This window comes from Hyla sarda, chromosome 7 (genome assembly GCF_029499605.1).
Source record: "Hyla sarda isolate aHylSar1 chromosome 7, aHylSar1.hap1, whole genome shotgun sequence".
Classification (NCBI taxonomy): domain Eukaryota; kingdom Metazoa; phylum Chordata; class Amphibia; order Anura; family Hylidae; genus Hyla; species Hyla sarda.
Genome location: NC_079195.1, coordinates 3,387,599 through 3,400,399, shown reverse-complemented (window position 1 = coordinate 3,400,399; position 12,801 = coordinate 3,387,599). Strand labels below are relative to the sequence as shown.

Sequence of the window (12,801 nt, the reverse complement as noted above, 5' to 3'; positions counted from 1 at the left end):
TAATAAAGTATATTATGGTATAGGATGGTCCAGTAGTATAGTATAGTAATAAAGTACATTATGGTATAGGATGGTCCAGGAGTATAGTATAGTAATAAAGTATATTATGGTATAGGATGGTCCAGGAGTATAGTATAGTGTGGTCCAGTAGTATAGTATAGTAATAAAGTACATTATGGTATAGGATGGTCCAGTAGTATAGTATAGTAATAAAGTACATTATGGTATAGGATGGTCCAGGAGTATAGTATAGTAATAAAGTATATTATGGTATAGGATGGTCCAGGAGTATAGTATAGTGTGGTCCAGTAGTATAGTATAGTATAGTATAGTGTGGTCCAGTAGTATAGTGTAGTATAGTAGTAATGTATATCATAGTATAGTATAGTAGTAATGTATATCATAGTATAGTATGGTCCAGTAGTATAGTATAGTGTAGTAGTGATGTATATCATAGTATAGTATAGTGTAGTAGTAATGTATACCATAGTATAGTATAGTATAGTGTAGTAGTAATGTATACCATAGTATAGTATAGTATAGTGTAGTAGTAATGTATACCATAGTATAGTATAGTAGTAATGTATATCATAGTATTGTATGGTCCAGTAGTATAGTATAGTATAGTAGTAATGTATATCATAGTATAGTATAGTAGTAATGTATATCATAGTATAGTATAGTAGTAATGTATATCATAGTATAGTGTAGTAGTAATGTATATCATAGTATAGTATAGTAGTAATGTATATCATAGTATAGTATAGTAGTAATGTATATCATAGTATAGTATAGTAGTAATGTATATCATAGTATAGTATGGTCCAGTAGTATAGTATAGTGTAGTATAGTAGTAATGTATATCATAGTATAGTATAGTAGTAATGTATATCATAGTATAGTATGGTCCAGTAGTATAGTATAGTGTAGTATAGTAGTAATGTATATCATAGTATAGTATAGTAGTAATGTATATCATAGTATAGTATAGTGTGGTCCAGTACTATAGTATAGTATAGTGTGGCCCAGTAGTATAGTATATTGTGGTCCAGTAGTATAGTATAGTGTGGTCCAGTAGTATAGTATAGTATAGTGTGGCCCAGTAGTATAGTATATTGTGGTCCAGTAGTATAGTATAGTGTGGTCCAGTAGTATAGTATAGTATAGTGTGGTCCAGTAGTATAGTATAGTATAGTGTGGTCCAGTAGTATAGTATAGTATAGTAGTAATGTATATCATAGTATAGTATGGTCCAATAGTATAGTATAGTAATAAAGTACATTAAGGTATAGGATGGTCCAGTAGTATAGTGTAGTAGTAATGTATATCATAGTAAAATGTGGTCCAGGAGTATAGTATAGTAATAAAGTATATTATGGTATAGGATGGTCCAGGAGTATAGTATAGTAATAAAGTACATTATGGTATAGGATGGTCCAGGAGTATAGTATAGTAATAAAGTATATTATGGTATAGGATGGTCCAGGAGTATAGTATAGTGTGGTCCAGTAGTATAGTTTAGTATAGTGTGGTATAATATAGTATTTAGTCGGCAGGAGTGATGTATGCTTCAAATTAGTGCTAGCAGTCAACTGTGCCATGGCCAGGACTTTCTTTGTTTCTTGTAGCCTAAGTGTATCACTACGCCCCTTTTTTAAGTTTTTTTTCCTGCACAGCACCACTCCCAGCCTGAGCAGGGAACTGCAGCCAGCCCCATTCACTTCCATAGACAGGTGGTTAGACCACAGCACTGCGTCCCCTTAATTCTCAAGATCATGGGAGACCCCAGAGGTCAGACATCCCCAGCCCCCCCACTGGTCATAATAAAATGACACCAAATAGCAGCAACAATATAAGACATAGGAGAAGCGCATAACCTGACGGGTTTCGGACCTGTAAGATCCTTACTCATGGTTTCATATAGAGCGTTAAAATCACCAAGCAAGTTGTACACGTTACTTTGTTTCCTGTTTTACCCTTTTAATCCCCTGAGGATATAAGGATCAGACATGGAGACTCTCTCTACTCTGTGATACATGAAAATGACTGCTCGTAGTGTAGGGTAAGATGTATCCGAGCCTTCCCCTGCCATCTCTGATCAACTCCGTGCTTGGCCAGGTTAGCGTAGCTGCAGCCTGCAGACGGATATCCCAGATCTCAGAGCGTTACTCCACGCACCGCGATACGCGTGATAGACGGAGATCCAGGCCGCCGCTCGTTCACGTCGCTCTTATCTTCCCACACATCCAGCTCGGCTACATCTGTTCCCAGGGTCCAGACTTCTCCTCTGATGATATGATGGCGGTGAACTGTACACGTAGCCTTCACCGCTGCTTTAATAAGCCTGTACTGTAAAATACGTCACCTACAGACACAGCTCGACGTGTCATGAATGGAAATTATATTACACATATATCATAAGAGCCACATAAAATCAATAAAATGGAGCTGCGTATGGAGAATATACAATAATGGGTTAAAGGGGTACTCCGTGGCTCAGCCAGCATTTGGAACAAAATGTTCCGAATGCTTAGAGCCGGCGGCAGGAGCTGGTGACATCATAGCCCCACCCCTCATGACGTCACGCTCCACCCCCTCAATGCAAGTCTATTGGAGGGGGCGTGGCAGCCGCCACGCCCCCTCCCATAGACTTGCATTGAGGGGGTGAGGCGTGACATAATGAGGGGCGGGGCTATGACATAACGAGCTCCCAGCTCCGGCTCTAAGCGTTCCGAACATTTTGTTCCAAAAGGCTGAGCAGCGGAGTACCGCTTTAAATACATAACAAATGTCTGGATACCGACCACATATGTTCTGCCCCAACGCACCTTTCAGTGGCTTGCTTCCTCAGGGGATGACCTGGCTGGATGTCATACGAGCCTGAGCTTATATACCTGTCCTAGGTGTCATTATAAAGATCAAACACGGGAAGGTTAACCCCGAAAAAGGCTACGATAAATTAATCCAAATGAGAATGTGCAGCATAGGCAAATCCAATCTGACACCGACCGGTCAGAGAGCCCAGAGGAGCGGAGATGACCTAAGGCTGATATGTTTAATAAAGTTTTTACATTCATGACTTAAAGAGACAAGGTTTGTAGGCTATTTACTATTGTAAATAGTCCTCAATGATTGTATGTGGTTACAGTGAAATAAGGCCTGTACGGATATTTGTGGCCCATAGCCCTTTAGTTGAAAATGTAGAATTTGTTTAGCTTTTATTTTACTACGACACCCGTAGAAAACTGGAGTTGTTCCACTAACAAGGGAGAATGTACCACAGGGAAGACGATGCGGCTACTATGGGGCCCCTGGAGAGAGGGGGCCCCAACCTGATTGCTCCAGTTTCTAGGAAACATTGCAGAACTCCACACAACAGTTATCTGCATTGTCAGAAAATTAATGGAGGGGGTGGGGGGGTTGACCAATGGGTCATGAGAAGCAATGGGGAAATGTAAATTAGACTTTTCTGTTCTGGGGAGCTAAATTAGACACCATAATAGGGGTCTGTATCGATATTTGCTATGGGGCCTCATACATTTTAGGTGTAACTTGAAGTTTCAGGGCCTGAAGGCAAAATCTATAACAGGACCCCTTGTCTTCTGTGCGCCATTTATAATACAGTGGCCCTGAACATACGATGGTAATTGGTTCCAGGCGGACCATCGTATGTTGAGGGATTCGTTCCAATGATATGTGCAATGATACTCACGTGTCCCTGCCGCTCCGGCCCATCTCTTTGCCGCTCCTCTGATGCCGTATCACTATGTCACCGCTGCCCTGGCGTTGTTCTCCATTGCCGTCATCACGTGGCCGATGGAGAATGACGGTGCAGGGCAGCAAAGACATAGTGATGGCGGCAAAAGAGAGCAAAGGCGCAGGGAAGTGGCAGCAGAGGAGCGGCAAAATGACGGGATGGGGGGTCGGGGACGTTTAAGTTTCATTCAGTGGGGCACATGGGGCACATTAAATGGCTATCCTGCGGCAGCTGAAGCAGTCAGCGCTGCCGGATAGCCGTTTTTGGGATGGCCCCGACACACAGAAGCATCATATGTTGATGCTGCCTTCAACAATGATCATATGTGGGGGCCATCGTATGTTGGGGGACCACTGTACTGATGTTTTGTTATATGGCTGAGGTGCCTTCGAGCCCCCTTAAGCACCAGGGCCCCCATGTGACTGTTACCTCTGCACCCCCTATAGTTATGCCTCTGATGCCAGTGTTCAGACCCCAACCGATCACAATCTCGTTCTCTGCCGACTCTGTGTCACGTGACCTGGGCGGGCTCATAAAGTAAATCTATGGGGCTTATGGAGTGAGGAGAGAAGCTTGAGGCAGCACACTTCTTACCCTTCTTACATCAGGGTCTAAGCACTCTAAACTTTTCACCTGTTCCTAGGTCATGTCAAAAGTTTTTTATTAACAGGTTGACTTTAATAAAGACCTATACATTTCACCGGTGTTTACAGTATGCTGTTTTGCTGTTTATAAATTTAGCCGAAATTGGGATTTAGAAAGATTTTCATCCATTTCCTTCTCGTGGCTCTGAAGAGCGATATATCACCATTACAGCTGTAGGTCATCGGTCACGTATCTGTGTAGTGACCCCCATGTGTTGGTTGGGGGGTCTATTAGATATGGAGTGCTCAGATGACCCCGACCTCTTGGTGCTGATATCACCTCCTTTTCCCACTAACTGCTGGTACAAGTCCCCAGACACCAGACCCACTCCTGATTGATGTTACGGGAACGGGAGCATTTGTGCCTTTCACTTCGCATCACTCGCCTGACTGCTCCCACAATCCTTCTCTCCACCCGGCCCTGGCTCACAGCTCCACAGAGACCCAACAAACATTTAACAATTTCTTGCAAGGCTTTCAAGAACATCACAGTTCATTTTCCACGCTACATGACCAGAGCTCTTACATGTTTTTTTTTTTTCATACATCCACACTGGGATTTGTAGACCGGAATGGAATAAAGTACTGATACTGATGTAGAAGAGCTGAGTTTGTCCTTGTCCACTGTACAGCAGAGCTAACTTAGGGACTCAGTGCTCAAAAACCTTGCATATAATCATCCCATAATGCACCAAGGAACAATAATGGACAATACATATGTGATGTATATCCTTACATGAAGACGTAGAAGAGCTGAGTCTGTCCTTGCCAGCAATGCATCCAGTGCTTAAAAAACTCAAATATAATCATCCCATAATGCACCAAGGAACAATAATGGACAATACATATGTGATGTATATCCTTACATGAAGACGTAGAAGAGCTGAGTCTGTCCTTGTCCACAATGCATCCAGTGCTTAAAAAACTCAAATATAATCATCCCATAATGCACCAAGTCCATTAATTTTCTTACAATGGTCAAATAAACCAGACAAGTAATGGATGGATGTAATGATATGTGATGTATGTCCTTACATAAAGACGTAGAAGACCCAAGTCTGTCCTTGTCCACCATGCGGTAAAGTTAACTTAATGACCCGGTGCTCAAAAACTTTGCATACAATATATAATAATACAACAAGGAACAATAAAAGACAATAAGATAAACAGAACAAGGAAAGGATTGAAGTACTAATATATTATACATATGTGATGTATATCCTGACATGAAGACGTACAAGAGCTGTGTTTGTCCTTGTCCACAATGTGGCCAGGTTAACTTTTGGCGCGGTGCTCAAAAACCTGGAATATAGTCAAACTATAATGCCTCATCAGAAACAATAGTGTTCTTACACTGGACAATGAGATAAACAAGACAGGGAATGGATTGAAGTACTTATATGTTAAACATATGTGATGTATATCCTGACATGAAGACGTAGAAGAGCTGTGTCTGTCCTTGTTCACAATATGGCCAGGTAAACTCTCGACGCGGTGCTCAAAAACCTGAAATATAGTCAAACTATAATGCCTTTTCAGTAACAATAGTGTTCTTACAATGGACAAGGAAAAGATTGAAGTACTGATATGTTATCCTTGCATGTATATCCTTACATGAAGACGTAGAAGTGCTGTGTTTGTCCTTGTCCACAACGTGGCCAGGTTAACTCTCGACACAGTGCTCAAAAACCTGAAATATGACCAAACTATAATGCTTCAAGTAACAATACGTACTCAATGTAGGGAACTTCTCCAGTCTTTGGATAAGTGACCCCTATCAGTTATTTTTGGCTCTAATACTAAGCTTGTTTTGTTTATTTGGCTTCATTCCATGTATAGGTCGAATGGTTTGGTGGTCAATTTGATGAATTTTGTGTATTATAGGGCAGAGTTTCCCAACCAGTGCCACTCCAGCTGTTGCAAAAATACAACTCTCAGCATGCCCGGACAGCCGTTGGCTGTCCAGGCATGCTGGGAATTGTAGTTTTGCAACCTCTGGAGGCACCCTGGTTAGGAAGCACTGCTGTAAGGCTACAATTCTCCTTTCCTCTGCGAATGATTCTTGGTGTTTCCACCAAGTGGGTCAGATGCTCTGCCTTCATGCGTAATCCCACTAGACAGTCGGCTCCTGTGACACTTGGCTCCTGTGTCTATATCGGTTCGGGCCTCTTACAGGCCATCTTCCCTCTCTCTCGGGCCCCTCGAGTAGACGAGTGAATGAGGGTCTCACCGGATGGACGGACGTCTTCTGATTTTCTGCCCCAGTGAGACTTGACTATATGTATACGACTTAGGCTGCATTCACACCTCGTTTTTAGCCTACGGTTGCCGGATCCAGCTGGGAGAGGGGAAAACTGGGCTCTCCTGTACCCCAGCCGGACCGGCACTGAAATCCATTTCCTTCAATGAGCCGACCGGAGTGAAACGGTGACTTTGGTCGGCTCATTTTTTATCCCTATCGGATTTTGTGACCGGACCTAAAACCGTAGTAGGTCCGGCTGGGGTACGGGAGTGCCCAGTTTTCCCCTCCCCCAGCCAGATCTGGCAACCGTAGGCTGAAAACGAGGTGTGAATGCAGCCTAAGTAGGGCCAGACCTTGTAGAAAAATCCGGAGAAACAATGGGGGGTATTTACGAATAATGGCTGGGGTGTGTTTTTTTTTACTTTTTTCATGGGTGGTTTTTTAACTCACTGCACCAAATTTACAAAAGTGCGCAAGTCAGGCTATAAATTTGGTGCAATTTGAAAAAATGTCATATGTGTGAATTTACCCACCTTTCAGTTCAGTTCTCTTTCAGAGGTGATACCTTATACGTTACATCGGGGCGGTTTAGTAGCTTCATTGTGAATGTCCTTTATTTTACATTTTATTTAAAATGTTTTCATCAGCTCACAGGGTTATAAATCTGATGAGGGGAAGGGGGCGTGTCCCTTGTGGGGGTGGGACTGGGCATGTCCCTTGTGGGGGTGGGATGTGATTGGTGCACCTGCTCACCTGCTCATGCTGCCTTGTCCATGAGTCTTCTCTTGTCCATGACTCATGGACAAGCCTGTGGCTGCTGCAGGACTGGTTAGTGTCCCAGTAGGTATGGGGATTCTGATGAGCCGTTTTTTTTTTTTTTTTTTTTATAAACTACTAGAAAATTGTAAAACAAACATATTACAAAAGGTGTCTAATTTGCATCCGTAAAAACGTAGTAATTTTAATTTTAAAGTAATAATTTGGATAAACCTGTAAACAAGTTCAGTTTGTAAACTTCATTGTACCAAGTATCCAGACTTGTAAACATGTCCATCCTAATCATATTAGAAAATGTTTATAAATTTAAAAAAAAAAAAATTTACATATCTATTTCAAATAACAAAGGGATTTGCTTATATTAATGAGAAACTTCAACAAATTTTTGTAATGTGTGTTTTTATCCCACTTTTTTTATGCTGGTGACTTGTGGCATTTTTAATTGGTTGCGCCAAATTTTGCACCTTTAAAAAAAAAAAAAAAAAAAAAAAAAGTCGCATTTTCATAAATTCCTGACTACTGCAAAAACCCAAATCAAAACACGTATACCACAGCCAAATGAATGTGCGTATAAGAAAAATCACAAAAAACACAATCACAACCACAATATTGATTTTACCCAAGAAAACAAGGGTTAAATGCTTCATAAATACCCCCCAATGTATCTGACCAAACCTTGTAGGTAAACAATGTATCTGACCAGACCTTGTAGAGAAACAATGTATCTGACCAGACCTTGTAGAGAAACAATGTATCTGACCAGACCTTGTGGATAAACAATGTATCTGACCAGACCTTGTAGAGAAAACAATGTATCTGACCAGACCTTGTCGGGAAACAATGTATCTGACCAGACCTTGTAGGGAAACAATGTATCTGACCAGACCTTGTGGATAAACAATGTATCTGACCAGACCTTGTGGATAAACAATGTATCTGACCAGACCTTGTAGAGAAAACAATGTATCTGACCAGACCTTGTCGGGAAACAATGTATCTGACCAGACCTTGTAGGGAAACAATGTATCTGACCAGACCTTGTGGATAAACAATGTATCTGACCAGACCTTGTAGAGAAAACAATGTATCTGACCAGACCTTGTCGGGAAACAATGTATCTGACCAGACCTTGTAGGGAAACAATGTATCTGACCAGACCTTGTGGATAAACAATGTATCTGACCAGACCTTGTGGATAAACAATGTATCTGACCAGACCTAGTAGAGAAACAATGTATCTGACCAGACCTTGTAGAGAAACAATGTATCTGACCAGACCTTGTGGATAAACAATGTATCTGACCAGACCTTGTGGATAAACAATGCATCTGACCAGACCTTGTAGAGAAACAATGTATCTGACCAGACCCTGTAGAGAAACAATATATCTGACCAGACCTTGTGGATAAACAATGTATCTGACCAGACCTTGTAGAGAAACAATGTATCTGACCAGACCTTGTAGGGAAACAATGTATCTGACCAGACCTTGTAGGGAAACAATGTATCTGACCAGACCTTGTAGAGAAACAATGTATCTGACCAGACCTTGTAGATAAACAATGTATCTGACCAGACCTTGTAGGGAAACAATGTATCTGACCAGACCTTGTAGGGAAACAATGTATCTGACCAGACCTTGTGGATAAACAATGTATCTGACCAGACCTTGTGGATAAACAATGTATCTGACCAGACCTTGTAGGGAAACAATGTATCTGACCAGACCTTGTAGGGAAACAATGTATCTGACCAGACCTTGTAGGGAAACAATGTATCTGACCAGACATAGTAGGGAAACAATGTATCTGACCAGACCTTGTGGATAAACAATGTATCTGACCAGACCTTGTGGATAAACAATGTATCTGACCAGACCTAGTAGGGAAACAATGTATCTGACCAGACCTTGTAGAGAAACAATGTATCTGACCAGACCTTGTAGGGAAACAATGTATCTGACCAGACCTTGCGGATAAACAATGTATCTGACCAGACCTTGTAGGGAAACAATGTATCTGACCAGACCTTGTAGAGAAACAATGTATCTGACCAGACCTTGTAGGGAAACAATGTATCTGACCAGACCTTGTAGGGAAACAATGTATCTGACCAGACCTTGTAGAGAAACAATGTATCTGACCAGACCTTGTAGATAAACAATGTATCTGACCAGACCTTGTAGGGAAACAATGTATCTGACCAGACCTTGTAGGGAAACAATGTATCTGACCAGACCTTGTGGATAAACAATGTATCTGACCAGACCTTGTGGATAAACAATGTATCTGACCAGACCTTGTAGGGAAACAATGTATCTGACCAGACCTTGTGGATAAACAATGTATCTGACCAGACCTTGTGGATAAACAATGTATCTGACCAGACCTAGTAGGGAAACAATGTATCTGACCAGACCTTGTAGAGAAACAATGTATCTGACCAGACCTTGTAGGGAAACAATGTATCTGACCAGACCTTGTGGATAAACAATGTATCTGACCAGACCTTGTAGGGAAACAATGTATCTGACCAGACCTTGTGGATAAACAATGTATCTGACCAAACCTTGTAGGGAAACAATGTATCTGACCAGACTTTGTAGGGAAACAATGTATCTGACCAGACCTTGTAGATAAACAATGTATCTGACCAGACCTTGTAAGGAAACAATGTATCTGACCAGACCTTGTAGGGAAACAATGTATCTGACCAGACCTTGTAGAGAAACAATGTATCTGACCAGACCTTGTAGGGAAACAATGTATCTGACCAGACCTTGTAGAGAAACAATGTATCTGACCAGACCTTGTAGGGAAACAATGTATCTGACCAGACCTTGTGGATAAACAATGTATCTGACCAGACCTTGTAGGGAAACAATGTATCTGACCAGACCTTGTAGATAAACAATGTATCTGACCAGACCTTGTAGAGAAACAATGTATCTGACCAGACCTTGTAAGGAAACAATGTATCTGACCAGACCTTGTAGAGAAACAATGTATCTGACCAGACCTTGCAGAGAAACAATGTATCTGACCAGACCTTGTAGGGAAACAATGTATCTGACCAGACCTTGTAGAGAAACAATGTATCTGACCAGACCTTGTAGAGAAACAATGTATCTGACCAGACCTTGTAGAGAAACAATGTATCTGACCAGACCTTGTAGAGAAACAATGTATCTGACCAGACCTTGTAGAGAAACAATGTATCTGACCAGACCTTGTAGAGAAACAATGTATCTGACCAGACCTTGTAGAGAAACAATGTATCTGACCAGACCTTGCAGAGAAACAATGTATCTGACCTGACCTTGTAGGGAAACAATGTATCTGACCAAACCTTGTAGAGAAACAATGTATCTGACCAGACCTTGTGGATAAACAATGTATCTGACCAGACCTTGTAGGGAAACAATGTATCTGACCAGACCTTGTAAGGAAACAATGTATCTGATCAGACCTTGGAGGGAAACAATGTATCTGACCAGACCTTGTAAGGAAACAATGTATCTGATCAGACCTTGTAGATAAACAATGTATCTGACCAGACCTTGTAGAGAAACAATGTATCTGACCAGACCTTGTAGGGAAACAATCTATCTGACCAGATCTTGTGGGGAAACAATGTATCTGACCAGACCTTGTAGAGAAACAATGTATCTGACCAGACCTTGTAGATAAACAATGTATCTGACCAGACCTTGTAGGGAAACAATGTATATGACCAGACCTTGTAGGGAAACAATGTATCTGACCAGACCTTGTAGGGAAACAATGTATCTGACCAGACCTTGTGGATAAACAATGTATCTGACCAGACCTTGTAGAGAAACAATGTATCTGACCAGACCTTGTAGGGAAACAATGTATCTGACCAGACCTTGTAGGGAAACAATGTATCTGACCAGACCTTGTGGATAAACAATGTATCTGACCAGACCTTGTAGAGAAACAATGTATCTGACCAGACCTTGTAAGGAAACAATGTATCTGACCAGACCTTGTAAGGAAACAATGTATCTGACCAGACCTTGTAGAGAAACAATGTATCTGACCAGACCTTGTGGATAAACAATGTATCTGACCAGACCTTGTGGGAAATTTAAAAAGTCCCCCCTCTGATCAGTTACTATGTCATATGTCCCCCCCCCCCTCCCCCTCTGATCAGTCACTATGTCATATGTCCCCCCCCTCCTCTGATCAGTCATTATGTTATATGCCCTCCTCCTCTGATCAGTCACTATGTCATATGTCCCCCTCCTCTGATCAGTCACTATGTCACATGTCCCCCCCTCCCCTGATCAGTCACTATGTCACATGTCCCCCTCCTCTGATCAGTCACTATGTCACATGTCCCCCCCCTCCCCTGATCAGTCACTATGTCACATGTCCCCCTCCTCTGATCAGTCACTATGTCACATGTCCCCCCCTCCTCTGATCAGTCATTATGTTATATGCCCCCCCTCCTCTGATCAGTCACTATGTCATATGTCCCCCCCTCCTCTGATCAGTCACTATGTCACATGTCCCCCTCCTCTGATCAGTCACTATGTCACATGTCCCCCCCTCCTCTGATCAGTCATTATGTTATATGCCCCCCCTCCTCTGATCAGTCACTATGTCACATGTCCCCCCCTCCTCTGATCAGTCACTATGTCATATGTCCCCCCCTCCCCTGATCAGTCACTATGTCATATGTCCCCCCTCCCCTGATCAGTCACTATGTCATATGTCCCCCCCTCCCCTGATCAGTCACTATGTCAAATGTCCCCCCGTCCTCTGCTCAGTCACTGTTATAAGCCCCCCTCCTCTGATCAGTCACTATGTCATATGTCCCCCCCTCCTCTGATCAGTCACTATGTTATATGCCTCCCTCTTCTGATCAGTCACTATGTCATATGTCCCCCCCTCCCCTGATCAGCCACTATGTCATATGTCCCCCCGTCCTCTGATCAGTCACTGTTATATGCCCCATTCCTCTGTTCAGTCACTATGTCATATGTCCCCCACCCTCCTCTGATCAGTCACTATGTCATATGCCCCCCTCTTCTCTGATCAGTCACTATGTTATCTGTTCCCCCCTCCTCTGATCAGTCACTATGTCAAATGTCCCCCTCCTCCTCTGATCAGTCACTATGTCATATGTCCCCCCCCTCCTCTGATCAGTCTCTATGTCATATGTCCCCCCTCCCCTGATCAGTCTCTATGTCACATGTCCCCCCCCCTCCTCTGATCGGTCACTATGTCATATGTCCCCCCCCTCCTCTGATCAGTCACTATGTCATATGTCCCCCCTTCTCTGATCAGTCACTATGTCATATGTCCCCCCTCCTCTGATCAGTCACTATGTTATATGTCCCCCCTCCTCTGATC

General features: G+C 42.4%; 1 protein-coding gene across 4 annotated transcripts in view; it reads left to right on the top strand.

Moving 5' to 3' along the window:
• Positions 1-12,801, top strand: part of FAM163A (family with sequence similarity 163 member A) — a 63,197-nt gene that overhangs the window by 28,617 nt on the left and 21,779 nt on the right. The window contains exon 1 of one of the 4 annotated variants that reach the window (XM_056529791.1): positions 5,750-5,879. The exons of the other annotated variants lie outside the window; for them this stretch is intronic. The gene's annotated coding sequence lies outside the window, so the exon portion shown is untranslated. Of the gene's footprint in view, positions 1-5,749; positions 5,880-12,801 lie in introns of those variants that run through there. 4 annotated transcript variants of the gene reach the window in all.